This window comes from Phyllostomus discolor, chromosome 5, assembly GCF_004126475.2.
Source record: "Phyllostomus discolor isolate MPI-MPIP mPhyDis1 chromosome 5, mPhyDis1.pri.v3, whole genome shotgun sequence".
Taxonomy (NCBI): domain Eukaryota; kingdom Metazoa; phylum Chordata; class Mammalia; order Chiroptera; family Phyllostomidae; genus Phyllostomus; species Phyllostomus discolor.
Window position 1 is genome coordinate 117,787,892 of NC_040907.2, and position 15,830 is coordinate 117,803,721.

At 44.8% G+C, this 15,830-nt stretch overlaps 1 protein-coding gene and 1 pseudogene across 1 annotated transcript in view; one reads left to right on the plus strand and one right to left on the minus strand.

Moving 5' to 3' along the window:
- The window catches only part of ANXA11 (annexin A11), a 53,748-nt gene extending 51,716 nt beyond the window's left edge, over nucleotides 1–2,032 (minus strand). The window contains exon 1 of the mRNA XM_028512428.2: nucleotides 1,836–2,032. The gene's annotated coding sequence lies outside the window, so the exon portion shown is untranslated. The remainder of the gene's footprint in view (nucleotides 1–1,835) is intronic.
- A 480-nt stretch (nucleotides 2,033–2,512) lies between these two features.
- Nucleotides 2,513–3,397, plus strand: LOC114497118 (annotated as a pseudogene).
- The last annotated feature ends 12,433 nt before the right edge of the window (nucleotides 3,398–15,830 follow it).

Genomic DNA, 15,830 nt, shown 5'->3' on the forward strand with positions numbered 1-15,830 from the left:
ACTCAGCCAACATCTACTGAGCACCCACATTAAGCAAGGCCCATCCTGGGTGCTGTTAAGACTAAAAAATAAGTAAGAAACAGCCCTCACACTGCAGAGACAAAGGAATGGGCAGAGATAAGCCATGTGGCCATACAAATATTACAAAAGGCCAGTACCAAGAAGTGGGTCAGTCAGTACCAAAGCTTTGTGGGCTTTCAGCCTATTTTATTCCTTCCGGCCACCAGTAAGCACTTGGATGGCTCCTGGGAAGGTGGTGAATAATGAGCAGCAGGTGGTCAATAATGAGTGGAGGAAGGCATCCCAGGAGGGTGGAACAACATGGAACAGCATGAACTAAGAGAGAGGGACAGGTCTGAAGAGCAGTTCAACTCAGTGGGACTTTCAGCTGTATGAAGGGAGTGATAGCTATTACAATTATATTATCACTGATACAGATGATTACTTATGCACAAGGCCTTGCTGTAAGCTTTATGTCTAATCTCAGTGACACCTACCTGGGACACACAGGTATAACAGTCACCGCTTGCTCAGGTCACTGCCTGAGCTGTACTGTTATTAAATATATTCAGTTAATCCTCATAACCACCCTGTGAGGTAGGTATTGTTAACACCCCCATTTTCAAGATGAGAAAACAAAAGCGTGGAGACTAGTAGGAGACAAGATTAGGGAGGGATGCCCAAGGTGAGGGCCCAATGCCAGGACAACAAACTGCTTTGACACCTCACCTAGCCACTCTCATCAGGGAACACCTCACAGAACAGAAGGTGCCTTGAAGGAAGGGTACCTGTTAATCTCCCTGGAATTCCCAACAATTAACTGAAACAAGGAAGGAATAAAAGAACTTGAGAGCCAGTTAGGGGTGAGCAATGTTAACAGGCCCTGCCTGTCCAGCTCCTGGACCCAACCTGGCCCTGCCCTGCAAGCTTTTTTGTTCCTGTGTGTGGGCAGGGCAGAGGTTCACCCCTCACAGTGCTACTCCATGCCCAGGTCAGGGCAGCAGGGAACAAAGTGGAGGCCTGGAGAAAGAGGAGTGGCTAGCTACCTCTATAACCAGGGTGTGTCCTAAACACCCATCTCCACAAATGTCACTGACTAGAGGGGTGGGGACAGAAATGTCCCAGGCAGTCTGTTCCCTGCTTGGGCTAGTACAGGCTAGCTTAACTCCTGCCCTCCAAAGTTTCCAGGTGAGGAACTCCAAAACTCTCCTTTAAGACACAGACACAGTTTCTACCTTTTTAAGCCTTTAGGGGACTAAGTTGAGGCCCCAGGGGAGATAAAAGTCCAAGAATCTCTCCCTGAAACTGTGGCCAAGGCTGAAGAAGATTAAACGGCAGAGAAGGTAAACATACAGGTGAACACAGCATCCAGGAAGAAACCTGCATTCTTTCAAATCAAGTGCCTTACAAATAAACTCCAACAGCAGCAGCTCCCAGGAATTTGTGTCCTCCCAGTTCCGGAAGGCAGCCTCCTCTACCAGCTCCCTCCTTAGTACAAGCCTTTCCCGGAAGGGCACACACACTCTCCAGAACTCAGCTGAGTCGGAGGGGACGGGGCCACCGGCCAAGACTCACACCAGCCAGTCGCCTTCTGGCCACAGGATCACCCAGTCCCAAGTCGACCCAGGCCCGCGGAACTCCTGTCCCTGGCAGCGTAGCGCAGTCACGAGGCCCCAGCCAAGGGGGCGCCCACTGGGAGGGCAGTCCCCGCAGCTGATCGAGCTGATGCAGAGATGCGAGTAGATGGAGCTCGTCCCGGGCCAGCCGGACACTGTTCCCCACCTCCAGGCTGTGCAACCAGGAAGCCGTAAGGCGAGCTGGGGACCCTCACTCACCTAGCAACTGGCCACCAGGGGTGAGGAGCTGCGAGGGGCGAAAGGGGACGCGGGAAGCAGCAGCTGTCTCTGCAGGCGTCCCGGGCGCGGCACCTGGGGTCAGTCTGCAGTTCTGTCCCTCTCCGGTTCTCAGGGAGGGCACTTGGTACCGGAGGGCACCACAGCCTTCAGGGCGGGGCGGGAGGAGGAGCCAGCAGGGCGGAAAACTCCGAGGGCGCTTCGGGTTCACGCCCCGGGGCGGAGCCACTCGTTCCAAGGGCGGGGCTCGAGTTCGAGGGGCGTGGTCTGAATGCGGCACCGCCCGCAGGTGTGAGCCATCTTGGCCCAGGTGGAGACTCCGACCTGCCTCCTGTAGCTTGAAAGAGGAAGCCGAGGCCTTCCCGCTCCTAGGACCCCAGGGCAGGACTCCGCGATGACACCGAGGTCTGCAAGGAGCTCCCCACCTCCGGAGATCGGTGCTGCCCTGGGCGCCCCGCTCAACGGAAGGGGGTTCCCCAAACCCCCTCCAGGCCTCGGATACCATTGGTAGTGACTCTCTTTAAAGTAAAGAAAACTTTCTGCATTAGTAAGATCACACAACAGTACGGAAATGGGAAAGGGGTGGGGAGAATAGCTTTATAATGGAGAAATCTGACAAACTACTTCAGTCAGGTGACCAAGGCGAACACCCACGGTGAATAAGTCTTCAATACGGCTGCCACCAGGAGCAGGCGAGAGCGAAAGGTGAAAGCACAGACCCTAAAGCCCTCTTCCCGTGGATTGCAGCGCGGAGCTGGAGATGGAAGGTGAAGTCTCTCAGCAGAGTGGGTCTCGGCCAGAAGGGCAGTGTGGACACGATGTAGCTGAGCTTGCTCAGCTCCTGAATAGAAAATAAGTGTTTTTACCTCCAATTCCTGCGCTGGCCACATCTTCCTCCTTGATGGGAATATAAATAGCTTTGAGGTTCAAAAACAAAACTGTTGCTGGCTACTAGTTACACACCAACCTTCTGTGAAAGATGATGTAATTGTAGCGCTGAAAAAAGCGAATAGGGCTGACGTTTTGACATTCGAGCCCCTTGTTGCAGAGATGCGTAGATTCTGCATTTAAGTGGCCATAGATCCTGGTCTCAGGAACTCTGGCCTAACAGTGGGAAAAGGAAACATTTTGTCGGCTGGCCAGAGCACACATGGCTAAATTCCATTAAGCCGTAAGGGAAAACTGATAGTAACAGAAAAATAATATATATCAACTTCCTATTAAAGACGGCGAATGAAAAAATGGAGGAAAACAAGAATTGAAAAGTTTTACAACTGCCTACCACATGCCTTAGAAAGAAACCATTACTAGTTCACATACCAAAGAGAAAATCAATGGGAAAAATCATTCATATTCTCATAAGTGAAAAAGAAACTGAGAAAAAGCATGTGGCAGATATATTACGAAGGAAATAAAGAACTTGAAGATGAACCCTGACTGGTGTGGCTCGGTTGGCTGGGTGTCTGGCTAAGTGAAAGTTTACCAGTTTCATTCTCCCTCAGGGCACACACCTGGGTTCCTTGTTCGGTGCCTTCGGGGCACTGGGGGCCTGTGGGAGAGGCTACTGATGGGTGTTTCTCTCTCACATCAACGTTTCTCTCCCTCTCTTTCTTCCTTCCAACCCCTCTCTAAAAATAAATAAAAATCTTAACCAAAAAAAAAAAAACAAACTTGAAAATGATGATCCAGGAATCAGTAACTATCCTCTCTGAAGGTTACTAAGATCTGATTCTAAAGTGTCTGGTAGAAAAATATTTCTAATAATTATAAAGCTGCTCTTCAGAAGAGTATTTTAGCTTGTTGAATGTAGTAGACATTCAGAAAAGCAAGATTTCATTTTTCTCTATATTTCAGAAACACCCATCTTATAAACATAGATGGCTTTTAAAAATAGCTCTGTATGTTTGCTGATTCAAGTGCCATCTTTACATAACAAATTCATTACAAAAATAAATGATTTTTAATTAAAAAAAGACTAAATAGTATGTACAAGTGTGGTCTTCCCCAAAACACAAAATCCCAGTCTAATCATGAAAAGACATGAGAAAATTCCCAGTTGAGGAATACTCTACAAAATACCTAATCAATACTCCTTAAAACTGTGGAAGTTACCAAAAACAAGGGAAGTCTGAGACACACTGTGTCTCAGCCAAGCCAAGACTAAGGATATAAGAAAATTAAATGTAAAGTGGTATCCTGGATGGGCTCCTGGAAAAAGGACATTTTATCCTGTGATAAAATATTTTTTAAAACTGAGATTCACTCTTCAATCTCCCAACCACTTTTTAGGTGTGCCCTTCCAGATCTTTCTCTCTGCAACAAATTATCTGTGCATATGTACATGCATGTGTGTATCTTCATGTAGATACAGTATTTACAAAGCGGCCTTGTAGTATTTTTCTGCAACGTGCTTTTCCACACTATATCTTAGAGGGGCCACCCTAGCGGAACTGGATCAACTTGGTTCTTCCTAACAACTGCACAGTATGTGCTATCATGTGTCAATATTCTTTATCACCTATCTCTTTAGGAAAGGCCATTTTCATTGTTGCCTACTTGGGGCTGTTAAAAGCAGTAACAGCTGGTCCTATTTACTTTTATGCAGCTGGTGGCGCGGGAAACAAGCTGTCGGCTGAAGTAGTCTGATGGGGGAGCAGGTACTGGGCTGAAGCAGTCTGGTGGGGGAGCAGGTACTGGGCGAGAGAGAGCCTAGCCCTGTTGACAGCCTAGCCTCAGCCCCACCACGAGCCCTGGGGACCCAGAGGTCCTCCATGGCCTCTCCCAAGGCATGGCTCTTTTCTCGGCCTGGATTGCATTTTTTTTTTTTTTTGGAGATGAGTGGGCAGGTGAGATCGAAACTGAGGCCAAAGGCTTCAGAGCAACTTAGAGGAAACCATGGTCATTACTCTTGTGGGGGCGCCAGGTCGGTGCAGCAGCTGGAGGGACTTGCGGCGCATGCCTAAAGCCCTCACCTAACCCGCAGCATTCTAAGGGAGCATTTGTCATCCTTCGCGCTCTTACTGGGTGGGGGAGAGTGAGATTTGTCTGCCACAGTCACCTGGCATCCACCCGCCCAACTCCTCTGCCTAAACCCTCTGTGTACCCCCCTCATCAGTGCCACAGCCACAAAAGCAAGCTTCTTTGAATGACTCATTTTTTATATGGCTAAGTGAATGGTTCTTTAATCACCACATTAAACAATATTAGGTCATTTAGGGTAGAATTCCTTCTGTAAGTAGCAGTCATTTTCTTGCCTCAGAACTGAGCTCTTCAAGGTCAGAACAGTTAATAGTGTGGGGGCTACAAAAAAAGATAATATTTTTCCTCCTACTTTGTATGTTCTGGCTGGGCTAATCAAATTCACAGAGACATTAACGGGAGAAAATCAGTTTTAAGACATGCTCATGGGGAATTCACATAGGCATGAAAATCCAAAAGACAGGGAGGCGACCTTGGGTGTATAAGACATTTTGAACAAAGGAGGAAGGAGGGGTATTAGAGTTCAGAAGTGTGAACGGGCCTTTTACAGGTAGTTGTGGAAGAGGGGAACATGTGTGGCAGGCAAATCCTTGCCAGGCAACACTAGAAACACTAGCTGACAGGCACCTGTCCAAAGCCCTCATTTACCTTACCATACTAGATTCATATCAAGCTAAGGCAGCACCCAATCTAAAATCTCCATCCTGAAGCAGATTTCTGTCTTAATCTCTTGGACAGGAAAGTGGGTAGAGAGGGTCAAAGGTTCTCTTTGAGTCTTTGTGTTTCTTAAGAAACAGCTAAAAGTAATATCCCAAAAAAGCAGCTTTAAGGTGTTAGAATTTTAAGTCCTATCAACTTCCATGGATCAGAATCAGAACTAGAACCCAAATATTTGAACACCAAGTCTAAAGTCTTTTTCCCCACATGCTGTTCCCATCCAGTTCGGGGTTAACACATGGTTGTTGAAAATAAATGGTTGAAAATCATAAAACGGTGTGCACAGTGGTAGCTATTAAGGGGACCAGAGTTTTGCTATCATGAAGCTGAAGTGATGCATTCTTCCAACCTTGGTTTTCTCATCTATAAAAGCATCACGATTATTTATAAAAGTCCATAAAGTAATTCTTGCTTCATTGCTCCTCAGCACTGATACAAACATTATTGGGGAGAGGAAGAATGACTCCTCTACCTTACCTTCAATTCTTGTGTTACTAGAACCCCAGTGAGTTTTTTTCTTTATCTTTTTTTTTTTTTTGAGTCCACCTTCCTGTGAGCACTGTCCTAAACAAATGAGCAGCAGCTTGTAGGGTAGAAAAAAAAAGTTTAACATTGAACTGGCCAATACAGAGATGGGGAGCTTATGCTCTGAAGACCCTGTCAATGTAAGAAACACCCAAACCTGTAAGACTTTTTATGAGTTTATTTGAGCCAAACTGACAATTGCTGGGAAACAAAATCTCAGCAGACTGAGAAAATGCCCCAGAAAAAGGTATTTTTACCACTTATTTCATACATCAGAATCAAAGGGGAAGATGCAAGGGAGGTTATTTGAAATTCATTAGCTATAGATTAGGGAAGTGTTGGGAAGCAAAGTGTGGGAAACCTCTGGGATCGGATAAAACGTAAAATGAATAGATACATACTTCCTTTACATAGGCAGGTACAGGGTTAACAGGATAATAATAACAATAGGGAGATTTGTGATCATTTGTGCATTGAGGGATCTGGAAAAAGGGAAATTAGGATGACATATAGGATAATTGCCCTAGATGCAAAAAGACAACAGTTTCAGTTAAGGTAAAGATTGACCTTTGTCAGGGAAAAGTACTGTCCTAGGACATGATTAGTGCCATGAACCACTTTTAGTTATAAAGTTTCCATTTCAGACTAAAACAGGGTACAGAGCATGTTCCCTGCCCCTCACCAGCTCATGGTTGGGGGAAGGGGAGAAGCAGATGATATGGCTTAAGGTACTTTTCATGATGATGGCAAGTAATAGCTCTGTCCTTCTTGAAGGGAAGCTGTGCTGCTGTTACAGAACAAACAAGGGGGGCCTGGGACGATATACTATTATTGAAAGAAGCCCCCAGGCCCGTTATGTCCACCGCCAGAGGAAAGACGCCTCTCAATGCCAGAGCTTCATGAAAAGGAAAGGAAATGTTTATTTAATGCTATACAAACTTAAAGTAGTGACCTAATGTCTTTATCAAAAATCCCAAAGTCCCTTAAAACACCCACAAATAGACACAGTCCTTCGTTCCTTCCTTCCCCCTTTGCCCAGTCCAAAGTACCGTATCTCAGGAAAGGAAATAGAAGTCCATGGCTCAGGAAGTCCTCTGGTTCTTCCCAGTTAGAACTCCATCTCAACTGGGAGACCTCCCTGGGTTCCCGGCACCCTCAGCTGAGTCGCCGGGATCTCTGCTAAAACCAGGTGGTGGTTTCCCCTTATAAAGCTGTGGGAGTCTCCACTCTGGCAAAGGCACGTGGTCCTCTCTCCCCGGGCCACGGGAGTCCCCACTCTGCCAGAGCCACGTGGTTCTCCCTCTCAGGGCTGCGCATGGTTCTCTCCAATGGCTGCTGCATCTCGGTTTAAATCCTGGCGCCAATCTTCCTCTGCAGCCCCATTTCCGACTCCTCCCACAATTGGCTTCACATGCCAGAACTCATACCCTTCCAGCTTTATTGGGCTGCCATCATGAGTCTGCGCAGGTGTGGCCCCATGTCATGGAGCCAATCTTCTCCAAGCTCCCATGCAGGCGCTGTAACGCAGGGGACCCGCCCCCCCAGTTACGTCTTAGTGGGGAAGTTACTTCCATTCCCTTGGCTCTGAGCATGGCCACAGCTATTTAACATATCTAAGTGACCAGCCAAAGGCTACAGATATGTTAAATGACCACACCAGAGGTTAGCTGCAAGGCTGTTGCTATGCAAAACAGCTCACAATGACCCTGCTCCATTTGTCCCTTCCCCCAACCCACACCCTTGGGGGGGGGGGTGAAGACATCCTAAAATCTCCTAGACACCTTGAGTTCTGGACCCCATTTTAAATGCTCATTTGGGGTCCCCCCTCTTGGCTGCACCCTGTAACACTGCCACCAGGTTAAAGGCCTGTGTGACATTCGGTGTGTATAGTGCCAAGTATGAAGTCATGTAGGGAGCCTCGGGTCGGCATTCAAAATTGGGGCAGCCAGCCATGAATGTGGCCATGTGGATTGAAAGGGCATGGAAGGGCCCCATTCAGCCTGCCATGAGGTCTGGAGTGTAAGGAGGTGCCACATGGTTTGGAGGAAGGAGATGCCACGTGGTTTTGGAATAAGAGCTGTGGGAAGAAAGGGGAGACCCACTGGGAAACATGCCTGGGGAAACACAGCAGCACGGCTGATGGAATTGCAGAGACCTGCCCAGTCAGGCACAGATTAATGGGAGGTGCCTGGAATGCTGAACTGTGATGGGGAAGGCTGAGCCTCAGACTTCTGTTTTATCTGAAAGTCGGTTATCTCTGACTGATGTATTCTCAAACTGGCTTGGTTTGGAAAAAGGAGGCAGACTGTGTGTTTATTTTGTTTTTTAAAATATTTTATTTATGTATTTTTAGAGAGGGAAAGGTAGGGAGAAAGAGAGGGAGAGAAACGTCAACGTGTGGTTGCCTCTCGTGCACCCCAACTGGGGACCTGGCCCACAACCAGGCATTTGCCCTGACTGGGAATCAAACTGGTGACCGTTTGGGTCACAGGCCAGCACTCAATCTACTGAGCCACACCAGCCAGGGCTAAATTTGTATAACTTTTAATTAAATGACTCCTTTCCTTTTCACCAAACTCTGACATTGGGAATCACACTTCTTGGTGGCAGGCAATCAGACCTCACAGTGGTTCCAGAACAGCATAGGCTGGAGTTACGTAACAAGCCCACCCCGTATGATTACTTTCTGTGTCTGAGTTTGCAAGGCCACCGTGTAGGCCTTCCCAGAGCTTGTCAGGTTTTGTATGTGGCCCTTTTCCACCCACAACCTGACTCTTTGATGGCATATAGGTCACAGATTATGTAGAACAAAATCACAAGGCACAGGTGGGTTAGGGTGTTGGGGTCCTGTGGGCGCTGATTAGTCAGATGTGAGGTAAGGGTAATAAGTCATTTCTTCAGATATGAAGGATAGTTCTGAGGTCTTTTCTGGGTTCCTCCATCTGGTCTCATCACAAAACAGATAGGGGATCAATCCACCTTAGGGATCAGGAGCTGAAACATGACTTGGGTCAAGATGTTATGTTTGGCCTGTCGGAGGTCTTGACCTTGTGACCATTAGTCAGGTCTGGGCTACTCTACTGGGCTACTGTCTTCTGCTGCCTGGGGGTGGGGGTGGCAGGGGCGGTGTTAATTATTGTGTGGAAAGGCCCAGTCTCTGAGGGAAGAGAGATTTCTAGATCTAGGATTTAAAACTAAATTTAATCAAAGTTATAAGGACCCTTGATTTCATTTGTGGATGAAGTAGTTGTAATAACATGGCACAAGACTAGATTCACAGAAAGAAAAACAATTTAACATGTACATACCACATATGATGGGAGAATCACATGTGATGCTCTGATTATAAAATGAGGTTCAAAGAAATGATTAAATGAGGCTTCCTTTTTATTTTTTTGAGACAAACAAATTTGTGAGAAATTTACAGAACAAGTAAAGTGCTCATTAGAAAGGAATCTAAGCAAGTTTTGGATATTTGGTAGTGAGAAATCTGAACTTTGGCCTTGGGGAGTAAAGGAGTAACAGAGTTTGTCTATACATGTTTCTTTGACTCTGGATTTTATATTCCTTGTGATAAGGTTGTTTCTCAGTCCCTCAACAGCAAGGACACCTATCATGGTGATTTATTCTCAGCTTTAGAGGGACAGAGAAAAGCCAGAGAGCTCTTTCTGCTTTGCTGCTTCTTAGGTGACCTTAATTTGAAATAATATGCCATTGTGGAATATCTTGGGGTAGCCCCTCCTGGGTCCCAACACATCAAATGAGATAAGGAAAGGTGAGTATCTTATAAAAAGGTCAGGTGCAATAGAGTTCTGAGTAGTACAGTATTATGCTCCTTCTTACATTGATTCTTTCTACAGGCAATGGTTGAGCACAGCCAAAGCGACTGGCCCTATGCTAGGTACTACTACAAGAAGGACAAAAGGAAACTCCCTTGCTCTAAATAAAGGTGTTTGTCTAATGCAGAAACCAATAAGTTGTAAATACCCCACGTAATAGAGGTTTGCAAAGGACCCCTGGTGTGAGAGGATCTGGTCCAGAAAGGTTTGCCACATTTTGCAAAGTATTGACTTTTTATTTTTAAAATCATGTTAATTTTTAAAAGATTTTATTTATTTATTTTCAGAGAGGGGAGAAGAAAGGGAGAAAGAGAGGGAGAGAAATATCAATATTCGAGAGAAACATTGATTGGTCCCCCCAAATGGGGACCTGGCCTGCAACCCAGGCATGTGGCCGGACAGGGGATCAAACCAGTGACCCTTGTTTGCAGAACGGCGCCCAATCCACCAAGCCACACCAGCCAGGGCTAAAATCATGTTAATTTTTTAAAAAATTATCCATTGCTTTAATTTCTGTTTTTATCTTTGAGTTCTGTTTCTTCTACTTCCTTTGGATTTGTTTTGGTATTTTCTTTTTACATTTTTAGAGTTCAAGAGTAGGGTCATTTATTTTCAAATTTATTTGTTGTTGTTTTCTAGTAAATGTATATGATTATAATTGTCCCTCTAAATCCTGCATTAACTACACATCACATATTTTAATATGTCATGTTTTTGTTATCTCTCAGTCAGAAATATTTTGTTTTTCTCCCTGTTAAGATTTCATCCTTCATTCACAGATTATGTAGAAGAGTGTTTTCCTTTTTTAAAAAAAATTTTATTTCGTTATTTTTAGAGAGAGGGGTAGGGAGGGAGAAAGAGAGGAAGAGAAACATCAATGTGATCAAGAAACATAGATCAGTTGCCTCTCACACGTACCCTGAGCAGGGAGGAACCAAACCTGCAACCTGTGCCGACAGGGAATCAACTGGTGACCTTTCACTTTGCAGGATGATGCCCAACCAACTGAGCCACACCAGTCAGGGCTATTTTCCTTTTTTGTTTTCAAAATTATGGTTTTAAAAAATTTTTGTCATAGCCTTGGCCAGTGTGGTTCAGTTGGCTTGAGCATCATCCCATAACCAAAAGGTTGTGGGTTTATAACTGGAAAAGACACTGGTGTTCGGGCTGACTGCCACTACCAAATCCAATAAGCAATGACAGTGATTGAATCTTTTATAGGCGCTTTATTCAGATGGCTGGTGATCCGAGAAGATGGCAGGTTCATACCCTAACAAACCATCTTACCCTTTCTTTCCCATCCAGATCTTTTATAAGGGGGTTGGGGGAGGGCAAACAAGATGTCAGCGAAAGCCTTTGAAATTCAACAGTTGCCTCCAAGGGGGAAGGGTAGTCGCTTGCTTCTTCCTGGCACAGAAGTCTTCAAGAGGTCATCTCTTTATTCTTAGGTGCCAAGATAGGCCTTATCTGTAGTCACTGAAACAAAAACTTAACATACACATTACTTGCTAGATTTATGACTATTTACCTTAAGCTAAATTTTCCCAAGTCTTAGCCCCCGATCAGGTTCAATTCCTGGTCCAGGAGCATATAGGAGGCAACCAATCAGTGCTTCTCTCTTGCATCAATGTTTCTTTCTCCCTCCTTCTTTCTCTAAAAAGCAATAAAAAAAATATATCCTTGGGTGGGGATTAAAATAATAATAATAATAATAATAGGTCTCTTCTCCCCCACAGCAATAAAAAGTCCTCTCTTTGTAAAAATATAAGTAAAAATTTTTTTTAAATATTTTATTTATTTATTTTTAGAGAGGGAAGGGAGGGAGAGAGAGAGAGAGAAAGAGAGAGAGAGAGAGAGAGAGAAACATCAATGTGCGGTTGCTGGGGGCCATAGCCTGCAACCCAGACATGTACCTTGGCTGGGAATCGAACCTGGGACACTTTGGTTCCCAGCCCGCGCTCAATCCACTGAGCTACGCCAGCCAGGGCTGTAAAAAAATTTTAAATTGTCATAGATTTCTAACTTTAATGCTTGGAATTGAGAAAATGTGATTTTTTTAGAATTAATTGAAACTTATTATGGCCTATATACAGAGTTTTCTTGAGTGTCCCAGTTTTTGTGAGTGTATATTTATTCTTTACATGTAGAAGTTTCTCTCTCTACATCTTTTCAGCCAGTTTGCTATTCTGGTTATTTAAATTGTTTTTATCCCATTTTTTTATTAGTTTTTTTTTTAACTTGTGTATGAAAAAGGGACCACATTCTAAGCCTGATAAGCTCAGGTGAGGCCCACGTGGTGGCTGGACAAGCTCAGAGACCTAAAGTAACCTCTTAGGATGGTTGGAAATTAAAATTCCTAAAAGTGGCTCAGGGCATGTAGTTATGTCCTGGGGCAGTATTTTTTCCTAACAAAGGTCAATCTTTGCTTAATTGAGGCTGTCTGTTGTCTTTTTGCCTCTAGGATAATATACTTGATAACATACCTTTGGAATAACAAAGTAATTTCTCTTCCCTGGACTGTTCAAAACCCTGGAGGGAAGACCACAAATCCCATCATTGTTGTTAGGTGTCAGTTGTTGACTCTTAACTATACTATACCTGCCTCTGTAAAAGTAGTGTCTTTTCATTTTACTTTTTATCCAATCCCAAAAGATCTCCCACTTTGCTTTCTCCCACCTCCCTAATCTATCTGCAGTGAATTTCATGTAACCCCCTCTGTCTGTCCTCCTCTTTGATTTTGATGTATAAACAAGAAACCGAAAAGCTGGCATTCATGCAGCCTGTCACCTACCAGACCCAATAAGCAGAGACAGGGATTGAATCTTCATGGGCACTTTATTCAGATGGCCAGCAACCTGAGAAGCTGCCAGGTTTATACCCTAACAGACCATCTTAAATTCCATTTTAAACCAACCCTTTTTACAAGGAGAAGAAAAAAGTAGGTAAGGGGTTTGGAACTCATGGATCAAGTTAATCAGATAAAAGCTGCAGCATTCTTTCATCTCTGCCCAGGGTGGTTCTTTATCTGTGTCCTGGGCAGTGGGGTGGGCGTCTCACCCTGGAGCACAATGGCCCAGATAACATCTTGAATTGCTTGCAGTCCTCCTGAGGCACAAAGGCTGAACTGCTTATGGTCTCCTGGAGTCAGGGTGGGTCATACCTTCAGTTCCTGGAACAAAAGCTTTTACGTGCATTGATTACTAAGCTTATTAGCTATTACTTTTTGTTCACAGGCCAGTGCTCAATCCACTGCGCCACACCAGCCAGGGCATTAGCTATTATTACTTAAACTAAAATTCTCCACCTCTTAAGTCCCCTATCAAAAGCAGTTGTTACTGTAACAAGGTGAAGAGCTGTCGGTCCCCCCAAATGGAGAAAATCCCCATAGCTATCACTTACAAGATGAGGAAATCGAAATAGGGCCACTGAGAGCTACTTTGCATGTTTGAAGAATTTGGCCAGTGTTTTAGGAACATTAAAAAACTGTGCCTGCCCCCAGAGCCAGGGACATGGGCATGACTCTAACCCATGATGTGATGTACCAGAGGGGCTTCCTGCACCTTCAGGAGCAACTCAGAGGCAGCTTCTGGGTCATGGGGACATGCTTGCCCAGAGTAACAATGGCAGCCGAGAAAGGATGAGGAAACCAGACTACTGGCAGGTATAGCCCAGTGTGGGAGGAACCTGAAATGAGGTTACAGAGGAAGACCTGTGCCAGGATTTAAGCCCAGGGGTGGCAGCCATGCGGGGTCTTAACCACCTGGTTTGGGAAGCAGAGGGGGACCCTCTTGACCATGCAGCTTAGGAAACAGGAAAGCAAGATGTAGCAACCATTTAGAGCTCTCTCACTTGTCCAGGCTGTTTGAAAGGATACAGAGGGATTCCCCAGCCCGCCATGAGGATGCAGTTTGAATGTGGGCCTAGATGAGTTATGGGCTTTGATTTTCTTTTCTGAGATACGGTACTTCTCACTGGCCTGGTTTGGCAAGGAGAGGCAGAACGGGGTGTGTGTGCTTGTGGGTGTTTTAAAGGGACTTTGGGTTTAATAGCAGCATTCCACCATTAATCGGATCCTGTATAACTTCTGAATAAATAGTTCCTTTCCTTTTTACCAAACTCTGGCATTGAGAGCCACAATTTCTACCAATGGCAGGCAAAGAAGAATCATAGAACAAAAAGACCCCCAAAGGTTTCTGTAACAGTATGACTACTGGACTGAAAATTAAAAACATTGTTTAGAATTGACATCACTATGTTACGTTCTCCGTACCAATAGAAATGTTGGCAGTGATACAGCACCAGGTATTAGAGTAACCTTGGCACTTGAGCTCTGGCTGAGAAAGAATTCAAAGACAAGAGTCAAGGTATTAAGAGAGTTTATTCTGATAGAGGTGGAAGAAATGACTGGTAGAAGAAATGGGCTCAGGAAAATGAGTTAGAGTTGAATAGTTGAATAAACGGGCTCAATAAACAAGAGAGAGAGATACGCACCTTGACAGATGAATAGAGGGAGGAAAGGCTCCGGCATGCTCCGGAGGGGTGGGGAGGAGAGGGAGAGATGGGGAGAGGGGAGGGGCGGGGCGGGGCGGGGGAGCGGGGAGGGGAGAGAGAGCAAGCGAGAGCCAGTGCCAGCGCGCTAGCGGGAGCGCTTGGGATTCCTATTTTAGGGCTTTTATCTGGAGGTCTCAGGAAGATCTCAATAGAATATTCATCAGCTTTCCGGGTGTGCCCTTGGGGGCCATTGTCTCCACTGATTGGTCTGTAGGGTTCATTAGTCAATGCAGTTAGTCCTGACATCAGCCATGGTGTTGCTCTGTCTTATTTTGCCGCTTCTCTGGACCTCAAGCTGAAATGCAGGCCCAGATGAGGCCTAGATGTCGTATGTAGGGGTTAATGCTTTAGGGAGTGGTCCTGGAAGGGTTTGTAGTTTTGCGGGTTGCTAGGCAACCAGGGCTCTCCGCCCTGGTGACTCTCTGCATCTGGCCTATTTTTCCTACTCTGCTCATGCCTATCTAACTACCTACTACAGAAATGCCTTCCGTCTATTGATGAAATTGTTTCCCTCCCCTTCTCATGGATACCCACTGCCTTTGTCTCCTAATCAGAATATTATTTGTGCTTCGGCCTGAATTAATGATTACCAAATAGCTATACTTATTCATCTCAGATAAATGCTTGTTTGCCTCTTACTTTGAAAGGACCTTTTATTTTTAAGTTAACATAGTTTATCTATTCCTCCCATAATTTGGTCTGATTTTGCATCATAATTTCAAGAACAAACTATTAGGATCATACAAGTTCAAAATTTTTTAATCTTTTGGTGATTTATCTCCTTTAATCTGTTCTCCTTAAAAATTATTATGCCTGCTATTAATATTCTACCTAAGGTAGTATTGTCTAGTATATGTTCTGTCTCTCTGTTTTCAGTCTGTCTTTGCAGTTCTTTAGGTTTGTCTCTTGGAAATGACATACAATTTTTTACAAGATTTAAAAAATTTATCTGAGTATCTGCTTTTAATTGGTGAATAGACCTAGTTTATATTGATAATGATTACAGAAATATTTGGACTTACTTCTGCTGTTTGTATATATACACACATACTCTCAGGGCTGATATTCACCTCAAACAAGTTGGTTAACCCCTTGCATTGTTACCAACTGAAATTCTTGCACTTGATTGTTATTTTGGAATGTCACAGTGCCCCCCACACTTGATCTTCCCCTGGTGTGGCAACAGAAAGGGCAGTGCTTGGCTTGTCACAGGGAGGCCCTCCAGGACCTTTCCCAAGTCTCTAATTGGTCAGCAAGTAGGCCAGACAGGTGGCTTAATATTTTATTTAAAAAATATTTTGAATACCATGAAATATGTTTTCTCTTTGTTTTTCTACCTTCCTTTGGATTATTTGAATTTTCTTTG